The 15,539-nt window shown below is 40.9% G+C and overlaps 1 protein-coding gene across 2 annotated transcripts in view; it reads left to right on the top strand.

Annotated features, from left to right (window-relative positions):
• Egfr (epidermal growth factor receptor) overlaps window positions 1-15,539 on the top strand; it is a 211,121-nt gene that overhangs the window by 110,611 nt on the left and 84,971 nt on the right. Inside the window, exon 1 of one of the 2 annotated variants that reach the window (XM_003707991.3) lies at window positions 14,306-15,334. The exons of the other annotated variant lie outside the window; for it this stretch is intronic. The gene's annotated coding sequence lies outside the window, so the exon portion shown is untranslated. Of the gene's footprint in view, window positions 1-14,305; window positions 15,335-15,539 lie in introns of those variants that run through there. 2 annotated transcript variants of the gene reach the window in all.

Genomic DNA, 15,539 nt, shown 5'->3' with positions numbered 1-15,539 from the left:
CTACTGATTTAAGGACTTACTGATCTGGGAATCCTCCGATTTGGTACTGGATTTGATGGGGAGATCTAGTGATCTGATGATTTCCTGATCTAGTGACCAGGTGATGTAGTGATCTGAGGATCTATTGATCTGAGGAACCTACTCATCTGGAGATCTCTAAATCTGGATTTCTACTAATTTAAGAATTTACTGCTTTGAGGTCCTAATTGATCTGAGGATCCACTAGTCTAATGTCCTGGTAATCTAATGTCTAGTGGTTTCATGATGAATCTGGTAAATAGTATAACGAATAATAATCTGGTAATCTGAAAATCTCATTAACATAGAAATCCACTAATCCACTATTAACTACATCCAGTTAACATGGAAATAAACCACGGCTAAATATATGATCATATAAAATGCACTCTACACGCAAGAAGCAAAAATTGGTCTCTCGAAGTCTCAGTTTCTACTCGCCGTTCGAACGTAGGCATCCTTCAATCACGGAAGGAGAAAATTTTTCTTTGAAATTCGAGTTGAGTCCTCTGGCTGGTGGTATTTATTGCCTCGCACGAGAGATATAAAAGGTACACGTGCTAGCCAATAGTTTCATCGCCAAGGTTACCTGCAAGTGCTTATACGACTGTACGTTCGACTGACAGATTGTAATGACCGACAGGCCACTAATAGTTGCTGTTATTCAACATGCGAGCCACTCTGGCACGAAGGGATCACGGGAACTTTATGGGTATGATTGCTGTTTGCCCCGTAGCTACCCGTGCACGTTCCTACATACGTGTGTACGTACAGGTCGTTTTGAAAGTGATACCTTTGCATGTCGTAACGTAACACGAAGTGCGTGCAGCCATAAACTGAACAAAAGGGCTCCAGGAATTTCTTAATTAAGCTTTGACTTATTTCTTTTAATCTGATCGATTTTTGAACGAAGATCAGACATTTTTACACGACTCTTTGATCGCTTTTTGATTGCAATTACTGTTTGTGGAGAACTGTTTTAAATTAATCGAGAACATGGTGCAAAAATGTGTGTTATCTTAAATTAAATATCTGCAGTGACTTGTTTACCTTCATTATAGAATTTTGTGACGATGAGAACTAATTAACTAGTAATTGCTTTTGTAAATAATACTTAAAGATCGCTGTGCAAAAATCTACTGATTTTACCTCTGTAAGCTTCCATCAAATCTTTCACCCCATAACCTATGATTCTGCCAACAGTTGCGTCAGGTCTAATTATTGCAGCAATATTAAAACAAGTAAAGAAAGTTGAATGTCAAGAAAATTTTTCATCCGACCATCATCAATCTTGCAGATAATTAGAAACACTCTCAAAATCCTAATAAAGACATGAATAATATTCATTACATTTATAACATCACGAGGGCCAAAGGTTAAAATTATTTTCATATTACAAACGCGCTAAAAATTAAACAAATACAGTCACAATTTTTTTTCTGCAACTCCAGTTAGAACATTTGTCATTTTACATAACGTTCACAGGAATAATTGATGATGGTAAGCGATACAAAATTTATTCGCGAGATAATCGGCGAGAGTGCACGAAACCCACGTAACGTGTGCAGAATGTGCATATGTGTAGACGAGCGCTCGAGGCACCGGTGGTGAACACACGAGCGGAGTTTCGAGCTGAGAGGACGATACCATCCTCGGTACGCGAGTTCAGCGCGAATATTCGCCGCGTGAGAATGCAATCGGGAAGTAGGGTCGCCGATAGAGCGCGACGATATCGTGGAACCTGATAATATTCCCGATCCACCGCGATGAAAAGGTTAAACAGGCATCCACGTGCTTCAGATCGTTGAATCTTTGAACTTTGCTGCTTGTGGTACACCTTACCCTCTTAGAACGGAGGTAGATGCGGAATATGTTGGTCTTTTAAGAATTTGATTACACAGCTGGCTGATGGTGTAGAAGAGAAATGATAAAAAGTGGATGGATAGAGAGATGGAAATTTAGAAGTTTTAGATTTTGGAGGGAATTCAACACTACCGACATTTAATGCTCGTTTATCGAAGAATGAAAAATAAAATGAAAAGGGAAATAAATAAATACCAAAGCATCAAGTAATATATAGAACTAGTTTTTACCTCAACAAAATATGACAGACATTTTCATAGAATGACGACAATCAAATTTTGCAATATAAAATGAGAAATCTGAAACCAGTCATTTTGACTAGTTTTAGTGTTAAGGAGATAGGACTTGAGGAATGGGGGTAGGAAAATTATGAAATTTTGGGAACTGGAAATTGTAGAATTTGGAGGTAAGAAAATTGTGGAGTTTGGACATATGAAAATTGTGAGATTTGGGGATCCGAAAATTTTTGAATTTGGGGATATGATAATTGTAAGATTTGAGGAACTGTAAATTGTGGAATTTGGGAATATGGAAATTGTGAGATTTGGGAAACTGTAAATTGTGGAATTTGGGAATATGATAATTGTGAGATTTGAGGAATTGTAAATTGTGGAATTTGGGAATATGGAAATTGTGAGATTTGGGGAACTGTAAATTATGGAATTTGGGAATATGGAAATTGTGAGATTTGGGAAACTGTAAATTGTGGAATTTGAGAATATGGAAATTGTGAGATTTGGAAAACTGTAAATTGTGGAATTTGAGAATATGGAAATTGTGAGATTTGGGAAACTGTAAATTGTGGAATTTGAGAATATGGAAATTGTGAGATTTGGAAAACTGTAAATTGTGGAATTTGAGAATATGGAAATTATGAGATTTGGAAAACTGTAAATTGTGGAATTTGAGAATATGGAAATTATGAGATTTGGGGAACTGAAAATTATGGAATTTGGGAATATGGAAATTATGAGATTTGGAAAACTGTAAATTGTAGAATTTGAGAATATGGAAATTGCGAGATTTGGAAAACTGTAAATTCTGGAATTTGAGAATATGGAAATTGTGAGATTTAGGAAACTGTAAATTGTGGAATTTGAGAATATGGAAATTGTGAGATTTGGAAAACTGTAAATTGTAGAATTTGAGAATATGGAAATTGCGAGATTTGGAAAACTGTAAATTCTGGAATTTGAGAATATGGAAATTGTGAGATTTGGGGCTAAGAAAATTATGGAATTTGTGAATATGAAAATTGTGGAATTTGGGGAACTAGTACCAAACCTTTTCATATAACTTCACTGTCCTTCCACACCAACCTATAAAACATCCATACTTTTAAATCAAGACTACACGAGACAAACTACGTTAGGTCAAGTACACTTCTCCATAATTGATTAATGTAACAAGTTAAAATTTATGAAGTTTCTTGCCCGATTCCCTGTTCTCTAGCATCTTTTAAATCGTTGAAAATACCACGGAGAATACGAGGGCTTGCGTAACATCGAGGCGCGAAAACATTAATTATCCCGCGATAGACGATTAGAGTCTGTCGGACGGTTAATGTACAAACGACGGTACATAACAACGTTTTTTTTCGAACACGTTGAAACTGTCTGCAGAATTAACTTTAACGCTCGAAATACCGAGTAATTTTAATGTAATTTATTATTTCTGAACGATCCGTCACGTTTGGAATGATTAAACGAAAAACTCGGTAATCTTCGATACTTTGTCAAGGTTCTTCCGCGTTCAGGTGGAAGATCCTAATTAATGTAATCGCACCTTTATTACGTTAATTCGCCTAATCGGTCTTGCTTTTATCGAGGCCTTGATTCGGAACTACTGGAAAACCGTTGCTTCATTATCTTCGGTGTGAAACGTGTTTTGTTGAATGTCATGGACGAAATTATTACTTAATCTTTGTGTTAAACACGAAAATATTTATGGTTCGTAATTGCGTTAGCTGGGTAGTTTAAATAACTGATGCGTATATCATGGATACGTCGATCCATAGAGTTTATACTTTTTTTCCTAATTTTCAGATCTGGAGATTTGTAATTTTCAAGTCTTCAAATTTTTGGAGACAGAAATTTACTGATATAAAAATGTTACCTTTTAAATATCGAGATTTCTAAATTTCTAATGTTACAAGTTTATAAGTTCTCAGATTTTTAAAATAGAAAATTTACAAATTTATAAATATGCAAGTATAAAAATTTCAGATGTTCAAATCTGCAAATATAGAAATTTCATATATTCTAATTTACAAAGATAAAAATTGTAAACGTTCAAATTTAAAAATACAGAAATTGTGTAACTGTGTAATAAATATAAAAATAAGAAATCTGTATATTTCCTACAAATTGGACTACACAAGTTCTCAAGAGTCCGAAGAATTGTTAAAAACGTGATTATCATCAGTACCCCAAAATATTGTGGGAAGAGTACATTTCACCGGAACGAGTTATAACGCCTGAGCGTTCATTTCACGAATCTCCATCCGCCTACACCATTCTACTCTACTTTCAAGAGGCCGATACTTTCGCAGAGCGTCGAGATAATCGGCAGGTTGAATATCCCGGTGTTATACCGCACGGTAAGATCGCCAGAGGGTCGTACAAGACGTAGCGTAGCGTTCTCCGTTCCCGCGCAATTTATCCGCGCGCTCCTTACGAAATTCCCGAAGATAAGAGGCGCGCAGGGTACCACCGGCACGTATCCCGAAGTGTACAGAGGAGGTAAAGAAACAAGAACGAGCAAAGAAGCACGCAGCGCATGGAAGAAAGAAGCCGACCCGTGAGTGCGTGCGTACGTTTGTACCCGCTCGAAGCCGCACGCACCGCGGGCAGAAAGAAGGACAGAAACAGCGGCAATTACCGGCAGACCGAGAGAGACGGCCATATTCATCATCCGAGGTCATTTGAATACCGCGGTGCCGAGAGGAGAACGAGACAGGCGAATCGACGAGGAGCGAGGATTCACCGTGAAACGAAAAACGAGGAGGAACGTAGAAGAGTGGGAAGGGGAAAAGGTGTAGGAGGAAGGGAGAAGAAGGATGGTTCTACGCGAGGTACACAGGTAAGCAACGAATGGGATGGAGAGGAACGATAGTCGGCTCGAAAGAGCGAAGAGGGAAGAAAGAACCGGTTGCCGAAGAGGTAAACACGCGAAGCCGATGTATCCTCCGTGCCTCTCTTCGTCACTACAAAGTGCCGAGACTCCTCCGGGATCTGGAGCGTTAGCAAAAGTCATGAGGTCGAAGAAAAGTCCAGGGAAATTCGACGCTTTTGGCATAGGCGGTTCGAGGAGGATTAGGTCGATATATCTTACGAATACTTAACGGTGTTCAAAGTGCACTTGTAAGTGGAATATCCACGTTATCGATACTATTAAAAATAGTGACATATAAAGTTATTAGTAGCTTAGGTGTATGGTTTGAAGAGGTGAAGACGTACATCATATTTCAGCCAAAACCACTGAAGATACAAATAGCATAAGTTGGTGAAACGAAGTTGCCTGTTTCTGAATAACACAACAGTTAACAACTCCATGTCACAACTCCACATGACACAACTCCACATGTCATAACACCACACTCCACTCCACATCTCAGAGTGGGTAGCTTTAAAGAATTAAATTCATGTCATACAAAAGAAGCCCAATCAGTAAAATTGAAGACGTTAATGACCCAGCTATTTTCATACTTAGAGTTAATAGATGAGACAGGGATACGATGGACAGAGCAGGCGGTCGTATAAAAAATTACACGAATTCCTGGATCGGATGGCAGGTGTACCAACTTGTTATTCCGCGATTCGGTTCTTGCGCAGGTCGAGGGGCCAGAAGAAAGGCTAATGTTTTGATCCCGCGTAGATTTTACTCACCGCACGTCGTAATCTCGAGACGTATGCTGACTTTTGCTCCGGTTAATTCCCAAAAAAATCCCGGGATCGGCTGTTTTTCAACGCGGACCGGGTGAAAGTAGCTAGCTCGCTGACTTTTAAAACCACGCTCGCGGCTTTTCGCATAAAAAGCTGCTCCCCGTGATTCAGCGTTGCACGGCCGAACATGTGTCAAGAAATTGGCCGGATCGGCGAAAAAAGCGAGCCGGATCGAAGACAGGCTGTGGCGGAACGTACCAACCGCGAAGCGAACGAAAAAACCATCGAACCGATAATAATTTCTGTACGCGTTATTATTCCGTACGCTCGGCTAAATTAGCCTGTCGTTGATCGTAGATTATCGAAACCGATAACTTTCTTTACTTGTCTCGTTAACTGTATCTTCTGCAATGATTCATATTTTCGTTTTACTAACAATACGAAAATTATTGGCAAGTTTAATGAGAATTGTTAAGTCAATAGCAAGTTTATAATTTGCACATTTTAAATTTGCATCTATTCGTAGAAATTACGATTTTAGTGCCTCACATGTTTTTGGTTGTCACTCATAAAAGGTTATCTTAATATTTAACACTCATCAGAATTAATTTATGACAGTTACATTTATGTAGAAATTCAGACTATAGGAGATCTGAGATCTAATCGTCATGAAGGATGCAAATTTTTAGTGCCACATGCCTTCATTTCAAATTAGGTACCTATAATCCTATTGAAAAATTTTGATGTTTTGAGTGTAGTATAATTAATATCGAACCGGTAATTCCCACAGTGTAGAACGTGCTAACGGCTCCATCGATTACTATAATTATGGCGCATGTTTTACAGATGTCCATCGTTACACAATCGAAAAAAATGTTACTCTTCAGGTTTTCTCCCTTCGGAAACGGGCATTCTGCAGCGAGCAACGGTTTTCCGAGCATTTTGAATGCCGCTCGTTCCATCGAGGAATCGCTTTATCAACGCACAATAACGTAGAATGTTTATTGACACGTGTCAACGGAAACTAGTTAAAATCTCGGAGTTAACGTCGCCCGGCATGCCGTCACCGGTTCTTTCCTGTCGTCTTTACTGCCGGCGAAAGAGCCGCGCGATTTTAAAAGGAATGCCGGCTATTATCGGCCGGCTTACTCCAAGTTCCGAGTGATTTTTAATCCTCGTCCAACGATATTTGCTGAAGACCGTTCGCGGAATGTCGATTCCGACGGCGTAATTGAAAGGAGTCGCGCTTCTTGCAGACTGTTCGGCGAGCGTCCACATTCCTAAACGCGCGTCTAATACTCTTGTTCCGACGTTGCTCTTCTGCGACGATTAGTCAGGATCCTCGTTGTTTCGTAACGGACATTTGCGCAACGATCGAAAAACGATACGTAGGATTCGGGCAAACATCGTGGGCAGAATGGCGCCGCAATTAAAATCTCTTGAATCTAATGAACCCTGTACTCGACACGTCAATAAAGATTCGTAGAACGCTACTCGTTTTCCTCTCCTTAAAAATGGCCGGCACCTCGTGTTTACCGTCTCTTTTCGTTTCCGCAAATATTGGCGACCGTGGGACGACTCGTGGGAGGCGCGGCTAAGGACGAGCTAAGGATTTGTCGAGCCGCAAGGTCTCCTCTTGCTGATGGCTATAAGTCGACCCTTGATCAAACTTATAGCTTACGTTCAACTGTTATTCACCATTGAGATTATAGCTTCATACCATTCTGAAACCTGGTTTATTTCTAGGACACATTTCTAAAAACCTTCATAATTCTTTGCGTTTAAATTGTATTCAGGATTAAATGAATTAGCTACACAAGGTTATTTAACTTACCCTGAATAAATGAGGAGTGGAATGTATTAATGGTACACGCTTGTCAAAAACAAATAAATAAAACTGACTAAAAATAGTCTCAGAGTCAATCTTAAATTACCTTAAATTACAGAAATTATTAAAATACTTTGTGTAATCTAACTGTTCGTAAACTTGCCCAAGTGACAAAAGGTGCCACTTAAATGTCTGAAAAATTTGTACAAAACCGCTCGTTCGATTTCCTACGGCGTGAACAATGGCTAGGACAAAAGTAAAATACGAAGTCCCAGACAAAGGGTGTACAGACAACGGTAGAGAAAGAACAAGAAATTGCGCGTGAACTCGCAGTGTAAGGATGGAAAGAGGAGAAAGAAGGACGAAATATTCCGACGTTATCCTGGCGCATCTTTTGCACGAGCCTGTAGCCAGACATATTCGGAGCCTGTGGTGCCGTTGTATCTCAACGACACTAAGGATTCATTACCGGCGAAGTCGCATGCTAAGACAGAGACGAACGTGCAAATGGACTAAATAAATAATTTCGCCGTGGATTATTATTAACGAGTTCCTGGAACCGATGCTCGATCTTCCCCGAGTTACCAGCGTTGCTGCTTATCGATGGCTCTTTGATCGCCGGAGTCGTTGAAGCAATATTTCTGTGGGTTTTACGTCTTCTTCTTTGTAACGAGTGTTAGGCCCTGGGGCGACCGTCGTATATATACGTCGTGACCAAAGCGGGAATGATGGACATGTTCGCATTGTTAAAATTCTTGCATACACTCCTGTTCATAAGTTATGGACTTATTTGTCTCAGCTTTGTGTACATACGTTTTTAAACACTTGTTGGAATAAATTGGATGATTATTTACTGACCGATTGATTTATCATGGAAGCTCGTCAGGGCAATACGGGATTAATCTTTCTTTCAATTAAGGACTTCTTTTACTCTCTTTGAATATGGTTAGGTTACTCGAAAATCATCGTTGCAATTAAGGGTTAATTTTTTTAATTTTAGTCGTACAAAGTAAGTAAAATTTAAAATAAAGATGGGAGAACATTATTTACTCATTCGATGGATTTAGCAGGTGAGGCACTCCAACGTATCGTCACTGCAAAAGTTAGATTAGCTCTTTTTCTTCTTTTTGCATCTCAGGTAAACGTGGATTAACTGAAACAAAGAAGATAGTTTATTTGATTGAATTACCATCTGACGCTTAGAGTTCAAATATTCTCTCCCTTCTGAATCTTATCACACGTCAAATAAAATTGGAAGTAAGACAAATACGTGCTCAGTTATTTTTGTAATTTCAAAAGAAATCTGATAAGTGCAAATGGAGGACCATGATTCTTGCCAGGACTATACGTGTCAGTTTAATATTGGGAATCCGTAGAACGCATGGGCGACTAATCGAGTAGTCGAGTCAGTTTTGTGACACGAGGCGCAAGGCTTATTCAAATCCTATCGACTTGTGTGAATTTTTGCAAACGCAAATTCCTCGACTAACGGCGCCACTATGCTTCACGAACCGGTATTCTAAGCGTTACAGCCAATACTCTATGTTCATGGTATACATAAACATTCGGAATCCAATTTTAATCCACGAGATTGGCTATCAGCGTGACGGCTCAAGGGTAGTTTCTCACTTTCTTGATACTTGCAAGTTATGATTCATTTAATGTAAATAGCGAGATAAAATATATGGTAATGAAAGTTTGGTTGCTGTAATCCGAAAGAAATTATGGCAATCAGATGTGTACTTTTAATTTCTGTTTAATATTTCACCACCTTCGTCAAGTTTAAGCATTTTGCTACTAATATTAAAAAGTGAACTGCAAACTGTGTTATAAACACTTCAGTTATTCCATATAATTAACTTATTAATTTGAAATCTATAGTTGACTTATTACTTTGAAGCCCATAATTAACTTATTAATCTAAAGTCTGTAATTAACTATGACTTAAATGTCAGTTCGAAACTTGTGGAACCTAATGATGTATTAATTGAAAGTTCCTTATCTTCAGATACATCATGTACACTTTAATTAGGCATATGTTGCGTGCGCAATAAATTGAGTCTTCTTCGATCAGCGATTTAATCGATTCATGTAATGAACGAGGACCTTAAACAAATTACTCATTTGACAGATTCAAATATTTTTTATGGAAATTACATGTCTCGTATCTTTGAAAATTTAAGTAATTAAAACTGAAATCAAGTATGAAAATCATTCGACAAAGGGGTTAGACCTTTCAGATTAAAAATATTCAGTATAGGAAAAAAATTAACGTTTTAATTTTAAGCAACCACACTTTGTGACTAGTTAATTTTTTCTTATACTGAACAATTTAATTTGTAATTTTGACTAAATGAAATTAAATTCATTTTTACTCTAAAAGGGTGGTTACTTTAAAATTTCTGAAAGACTACATACTATCTAAAACTCACTGATATTTTTTTGATTTGCCAGTATATCTTATAACAAAAAAGTTGTTGGAGAAACTTAGACTTAATGCCAAAAATGTTCAAATTAAACAAAAAATTTGAAACTCTTCAAGATTGTATATTCGAAGAAAAGTCTTACTCAGAAATTTGAATATGCAATTTGCATGGAGTCACGAGGAGGCCATCGATGGAGGGTTAATTCGCAACTTTCCACTTTCTACAGAAACCCGAGATCGCAGATCTATCATTAAACCGTCGGGGTCGGGTAAATAGAATGCGCTTTTATCGCAAAAATCTCAGCCATCCATAGTGCACTGCAGCGTGCAGCGCGATATCCTCCCGTGAATCCTGGCCGATTCTTCAAAGTCGCGGCGGAGGCCGCGGTGTATACTTTCCAGTGCCACTTTTATCTGATTCGCGTACAGCAACGCGAGATTCTCTGCAACAGGAACGCGAGTTTCTGCGTTCCTGCGGCGAGAGCATCGGGCACGAGAACAGGTTGGGGAATAAAGCGACGCGGCAGCTGTAAATCGCGCGTCGAAGCGCGAGATACGAGCTTGGCCCTGTCTCGCTTGACGTCCAACCGGCCGCCATTGAGATTGATCTTATGCTTCCTTATGACCGTCATCCTCGTCCTTACCATTCGAATTATCCTTCCGATCCACGTTGCCAACGAGTCTCGAATTCCTCGAAACCATCTAACCTCCGGCTGTTTCGTTAACTCTTTCTACCATTTCGTCGGATTCAAATATGTGTCTCGAAACAGATTGAATTTTACCATATGTTCGCTAAAGTGCAACTTGAAAAATAGGCGTAACTATATGTGGACGATTAGGTATACATGTGAGGTCATTTTTAATTCTCATGTGTTCAAATTCCTCATCATCAAAGAATAGTCCAAGGTACAATAATAGGAATAAATTTGTTTTCCTATCTTCTTTATTTTTCATCATTTTAATCTGTCCCTTGTATAGGTACATATTTTTGTTCTTTTGCAACATCATTGTTATTATTTCTTCCCTGTTCTATTATTTTTTAATGTACTTCATGCATTTATTATTGTATGGCATTATATTATGAATGTATTGCATTAGTTACAATATATAGAATGTTAAAATGTAACATTTAATTGACCATTTTGAACCCTACCATAAACATGATCATACCTCATAAAACCTTCTCGTATTCGAGAGACATAAATGAAACACAAGACAGCATAATTTATATCTGATCATAGTTACTTATTAAATGAGTGTCAGGACCTAGCTTGAACTCTCAGCAATACTTCGAGTGAAACTTTCCATTGAAATCACGAATCAGGCGAACTTTTTCGTCGGGTCGACGTAAAATTTCGTCATCGCGCGTTAGATGGAGTCACGCTTCAACGAGCGGCTTTTACGCGCGAAAACGAGAAATCAGCGAGCGGAGAAGAAACGAGCAGTCGGAAGGGACAGGAAAGAGAACAAATTCGACGACAGAGGGGAAGAGTCGTGGAAAGGTAGTAGGAGAAGTTATGTCGCGGCTAAATTTAGGCCCACGCGCTCATGAAACCACCTGTTGATTCCTGAACTCGTGCGATCGCCATTATCGTCCCAAGGCAACCTGCGTGTCCGACAATTAGCGTCACCGTGAAAAGTGAATCGTTTCCTGATGATCGAAGCAGCCATCGATCCTCCCTGACTCGACGCTATTTTCTATTAGCCTAATCAGAATTAAATTATTTATAGAAATTTATAACATATCAACAATTAAATGCTGTATCACTCAGATGCTGATAGAACGATCTATTTTATCTTTTATATGAAGAAATAAGATAGCCAAAAAATTCGAAGTCTGATAAAAATACGTTTAGGTTCTTGTGAAGGGGTGACGCACCACGTGTGTCATGAGATTTGTACTGACCTTACATCATTGCCCTTTTTCAACGTATAATAAAATAAATGTAATAATTAATGAGATAAATGGATAAATTTTGTCTTATATAAATATGAAATTTTTTCTAATACATCTGTTTTCAATAGACGCACCCGGTGTGTCATGTCCGAATGTTTACGATTACTGAAGAATACATATCATTACAGTTCCATTGTCTATATTTCTCCGTATTTAACCCGCAGTTACAAAGCTCTCGGAATTTAAAGAAACTTCGGCTTCGGCATGTAAATGAAGTTCAAAACGCTGACGAGCATTCGCGATGGATTCCAAAGTGATGCAAAGTCGTCCTTTCAAGAAGAGTCTCCCAGCGAGAGAAACAGTTTTCGAACAATGACAAATGGGATACGAATGGGCTATTCTCGCTCTGAAATTTTGCAGCATTGTTCCTCAGTTGTTAGGCGTGTTAGCGGTGCTGTCTCCTCGCCACGGGGTACCTTTTTGCGGGGGTGAGGTCGACCGAAGGCAAACAATACCGTAGAAATAGTCAAACCACTTGAAGAGGACAATGCTGGTACCCTGTCGGCGTTCCAGAAAAAATGTCAAGAGCGGTTCAGGATGATCCTTCAGGGATCAAATCGTATCAGATCGAAACGGGCCATCAACAAGCACCTGCTAAAAACCGAGGAACCCTCTGTGCAAAGTTTGTGAACTTCAAAAATTTTATAACAAAAATGTTCGTTTATTTTACTGCTAATAAAACTGCAATGTAACATCAAAAATTAAATAAGAGAGATAAACTTATAGCTTGATGTTAAGAATATCCGTCGAGGAAAAAGAAGTTAAAGATAGTTTATATTCTTGATGACAAGAATGACTCTGAGTTTATTTATAAATTTCAAAATCAAATAGCGAGGAGCGTCTTAAGAAAGTTCCGCTAGTTTCGTTCAGTTGCAACGTACTTTTTGCTAATTTACCGACACAAAACGTTTACCAGTAAAAGCATAACATCGACCGAAAGAAGCGCTCGTCCGCTCGTTCTTCGTCCAAGTTCCTTCATTATTACGTATTTACGGCAAAGTCTTCTCGCGTGCTTCGCGGAAAAAAGGCGAGCAGTCCGTGGAATTCTGACGAGCAATTGCAACTTTTTAAAAGCGTTGAAACTAGCCGCATAGCGGTAGATTCTTCCGAGAAACCGAACACGATGTATTTTCACGCCTGCCTAAGGTGGCATTTACGTAACACGATTCCACATTCTTGCAAGTACAGCGCTGGGTGCTCCACTGAACATGGCCGAACGTTTTCACGCCGTTTAACAAACGGTGAAACGAGTTTATAAGCAATTTACATTTTTGTCGTCGGAAAAATCGCGGATACTCATAGTTCGTTCGTTAAATTCGTTTGAAAAACACGCCGACAAACGCGTTCGATCAAACCCCAAGGAAATTGAATTCTCCATGGAACATTCTTTCGGATCACGGAATCCGTGCTAGCATTTCAGTTTGCCAACGCACGGAATTCGATAAGATATCGCTTCCGGAATTTTCCCTCGAACCTATGCAGCTGCGCAGAGAAGCTTAAGGAAGGTCATAGCTTCACTTTCGAAATCATTCGATTCGTAATATAAAGAGCACACCTCAAGTGCTACATTCAAGATAGGATGGTAGAAAATCTCTCTTAAGGTATGCGTTAGAACGATATAGGTTCAGATATAAGGCACTGTCGAACATTTAATCCACGCTAGTAGGTCACTTAGTAAAATGAAGTTAGGTTCACATTAACGAAACATAACCCAAATATTTGAATGTTTGCGATATGGGTACTGATATTTTTCTCATCAGAAATTTAGTGGATATCAAATTTCATTATGATCAGCAGAGTCGGAAGCGTTGTCGAAGACACCCACAGACCGCTCCAATTTCGGCAGATCGAGATCCGCGATTCGTGGGCAGCCTCCGTCACGGCAGACACTCGTGGAACACATGTTTTTTCCGAGTCCAGATGCACCGTGCGCAACCCTCAGGTGTAGAGAGAGCCGAGGGGGATCAAACGTGGATCCACACAGGGAAAGGTTCCACGTAGCGACAAAGGGTCCGAGGGAGAGTCCGTAGCGTAGAGATAGCTAGCCGCTCTACCTGGCTAGAGTAGAGAAACCGAGCGAAGAAGGACGCGAAGTGGAGGCGAAAGAGGGAAAAGGAGGATGGCGCGAGCCGGGTTGAGGTAATACAGTGGGACGAGGAGAGAGGTTAGGAGTTGTCTTTTGGCCGGTGGCGAGAGGGAACGAAGAGGGAGAGACGAGGAAGTCTGACGGCGGCGAAGGAGAAGGTGGAGAGGCACTCCGGTGGTGGCGACTCCGATGTCGACGGTGGTAGTGGCTGTACCCGAGTGGTGGTGGTGGTGGTAGAAGGTGGAAAGGGAGAGGCCCGAAGGTGCAGGAGAGGCAAGGAGAGACTCCTGCCCAGCGTGGACCTGTGCGTCGTTGCATGGCCGACCTGGAGACTCGCTCTCCGCAAGGTGAGACGCGCGGACCGAAGAGGAGGCCTCGAAAGATCGGCTGGAATTCTCGTGAAAGCCGCCTCTTCCTTTCTCGTGTGTTGTTCAACGCGTGCGTTCTTTCTCTCGGCGTGGAACCGTAGAATCGCGAGTGATCCGTGAAACAACGGGAACGTCGTTGTTGACCGTTGTCGTTTCGTCGATCGTGGGTGGACACCGGAGCGGAGAACTCGTCCTCCAGCGAGAGCAACCCGGTCGTTTTCAGCTAAGAAAGTATAGAGGCAGCTAGCGGACGGAGAAAGATCTCGGGTGCATTGTCAGCTGGAAACAGGTTGGCCGAAGCGGTGACGATAAACTTTGGGATTTTATGTGTACGAAGGAACGACGAAGGAATTCGTTTCTGTACTGTGCTCGGAGAATTCGAGACGGTCGGAGCCGGGTTCGTGGAAGCGATGCCAAACCGACGCAGAGCGCGCCGTCAGCGTGTTTGACAGTGATAACGCGCGCGCGCGCGCGCGTGCACCTCTTATCAGACGCGTAAACTCGATCTCGCGTGCCACCTCGATCAGTTGATCTCACGGACGCGCCCGTCCCGAGACGTCTGCTAGCTTTTCTCGCCTCGTCACCAAACCAGTGCCTCGCGTGTGACTCTCCGCGTGTTCCTCTTCGGGCCTGACCACTTATCGTCGAACACTGTCGACCGATATTTCCCGTGCCAGCGGACCACGTGGACGCGACATTTCCACGGGGCAACGTTGTTCGCGTGAAAGTGCGACAGCGATCGATGGAACGGATGCTATGAATGTTTCGTGCGCGGCGACGAAAAGTTCGGAGACACGTTTACCCGTTTTAAAAGTGAACGTTCGTTTCCTTGAAGTTTCGAACGTGCAGCCTGCCGAATGCCTTGCCTTGGATATTTCATTGGCCGAATGATCGCTTCTAAATCGGTGAGTGACTTTATACGGGCACGCGTTGCTCAGGATTCAGGTGGTCGGAGGAGGAAACCTCCAGGTTGTTCCCGAATACTGTTCGACGTTGGCTTTTGGCTGACGTTTTTGTTTCGTCGAGATGGAATATTCCTGGAGTTCATTGACTTCTCGGAACGTTCGGGGACTAGGTGTAGTCTAGTCGGTTCGGAGCGGCGCGGCGAAA

This window comes from Megachile rotundata, chromosome 5 (assembly GCF_050947335.1).
Source record: "Megachile rotundata isolate GNS110a chromosome 5, iyMegRotu1, whole genome shotgun sequence".
Taxonomy (NCBI): domain Eukaryota; kingdom Metazoa; phylum Arthropoda; class Insecta; order Hymenoptera; family Megachilidae; genus Megachile; species Megachile rotundata.
The sequence above is the reverse complement of the archived record's forward strand: the minus strand, read 5'-3'. Positions and strand labels throughout refer to the sequence as shown.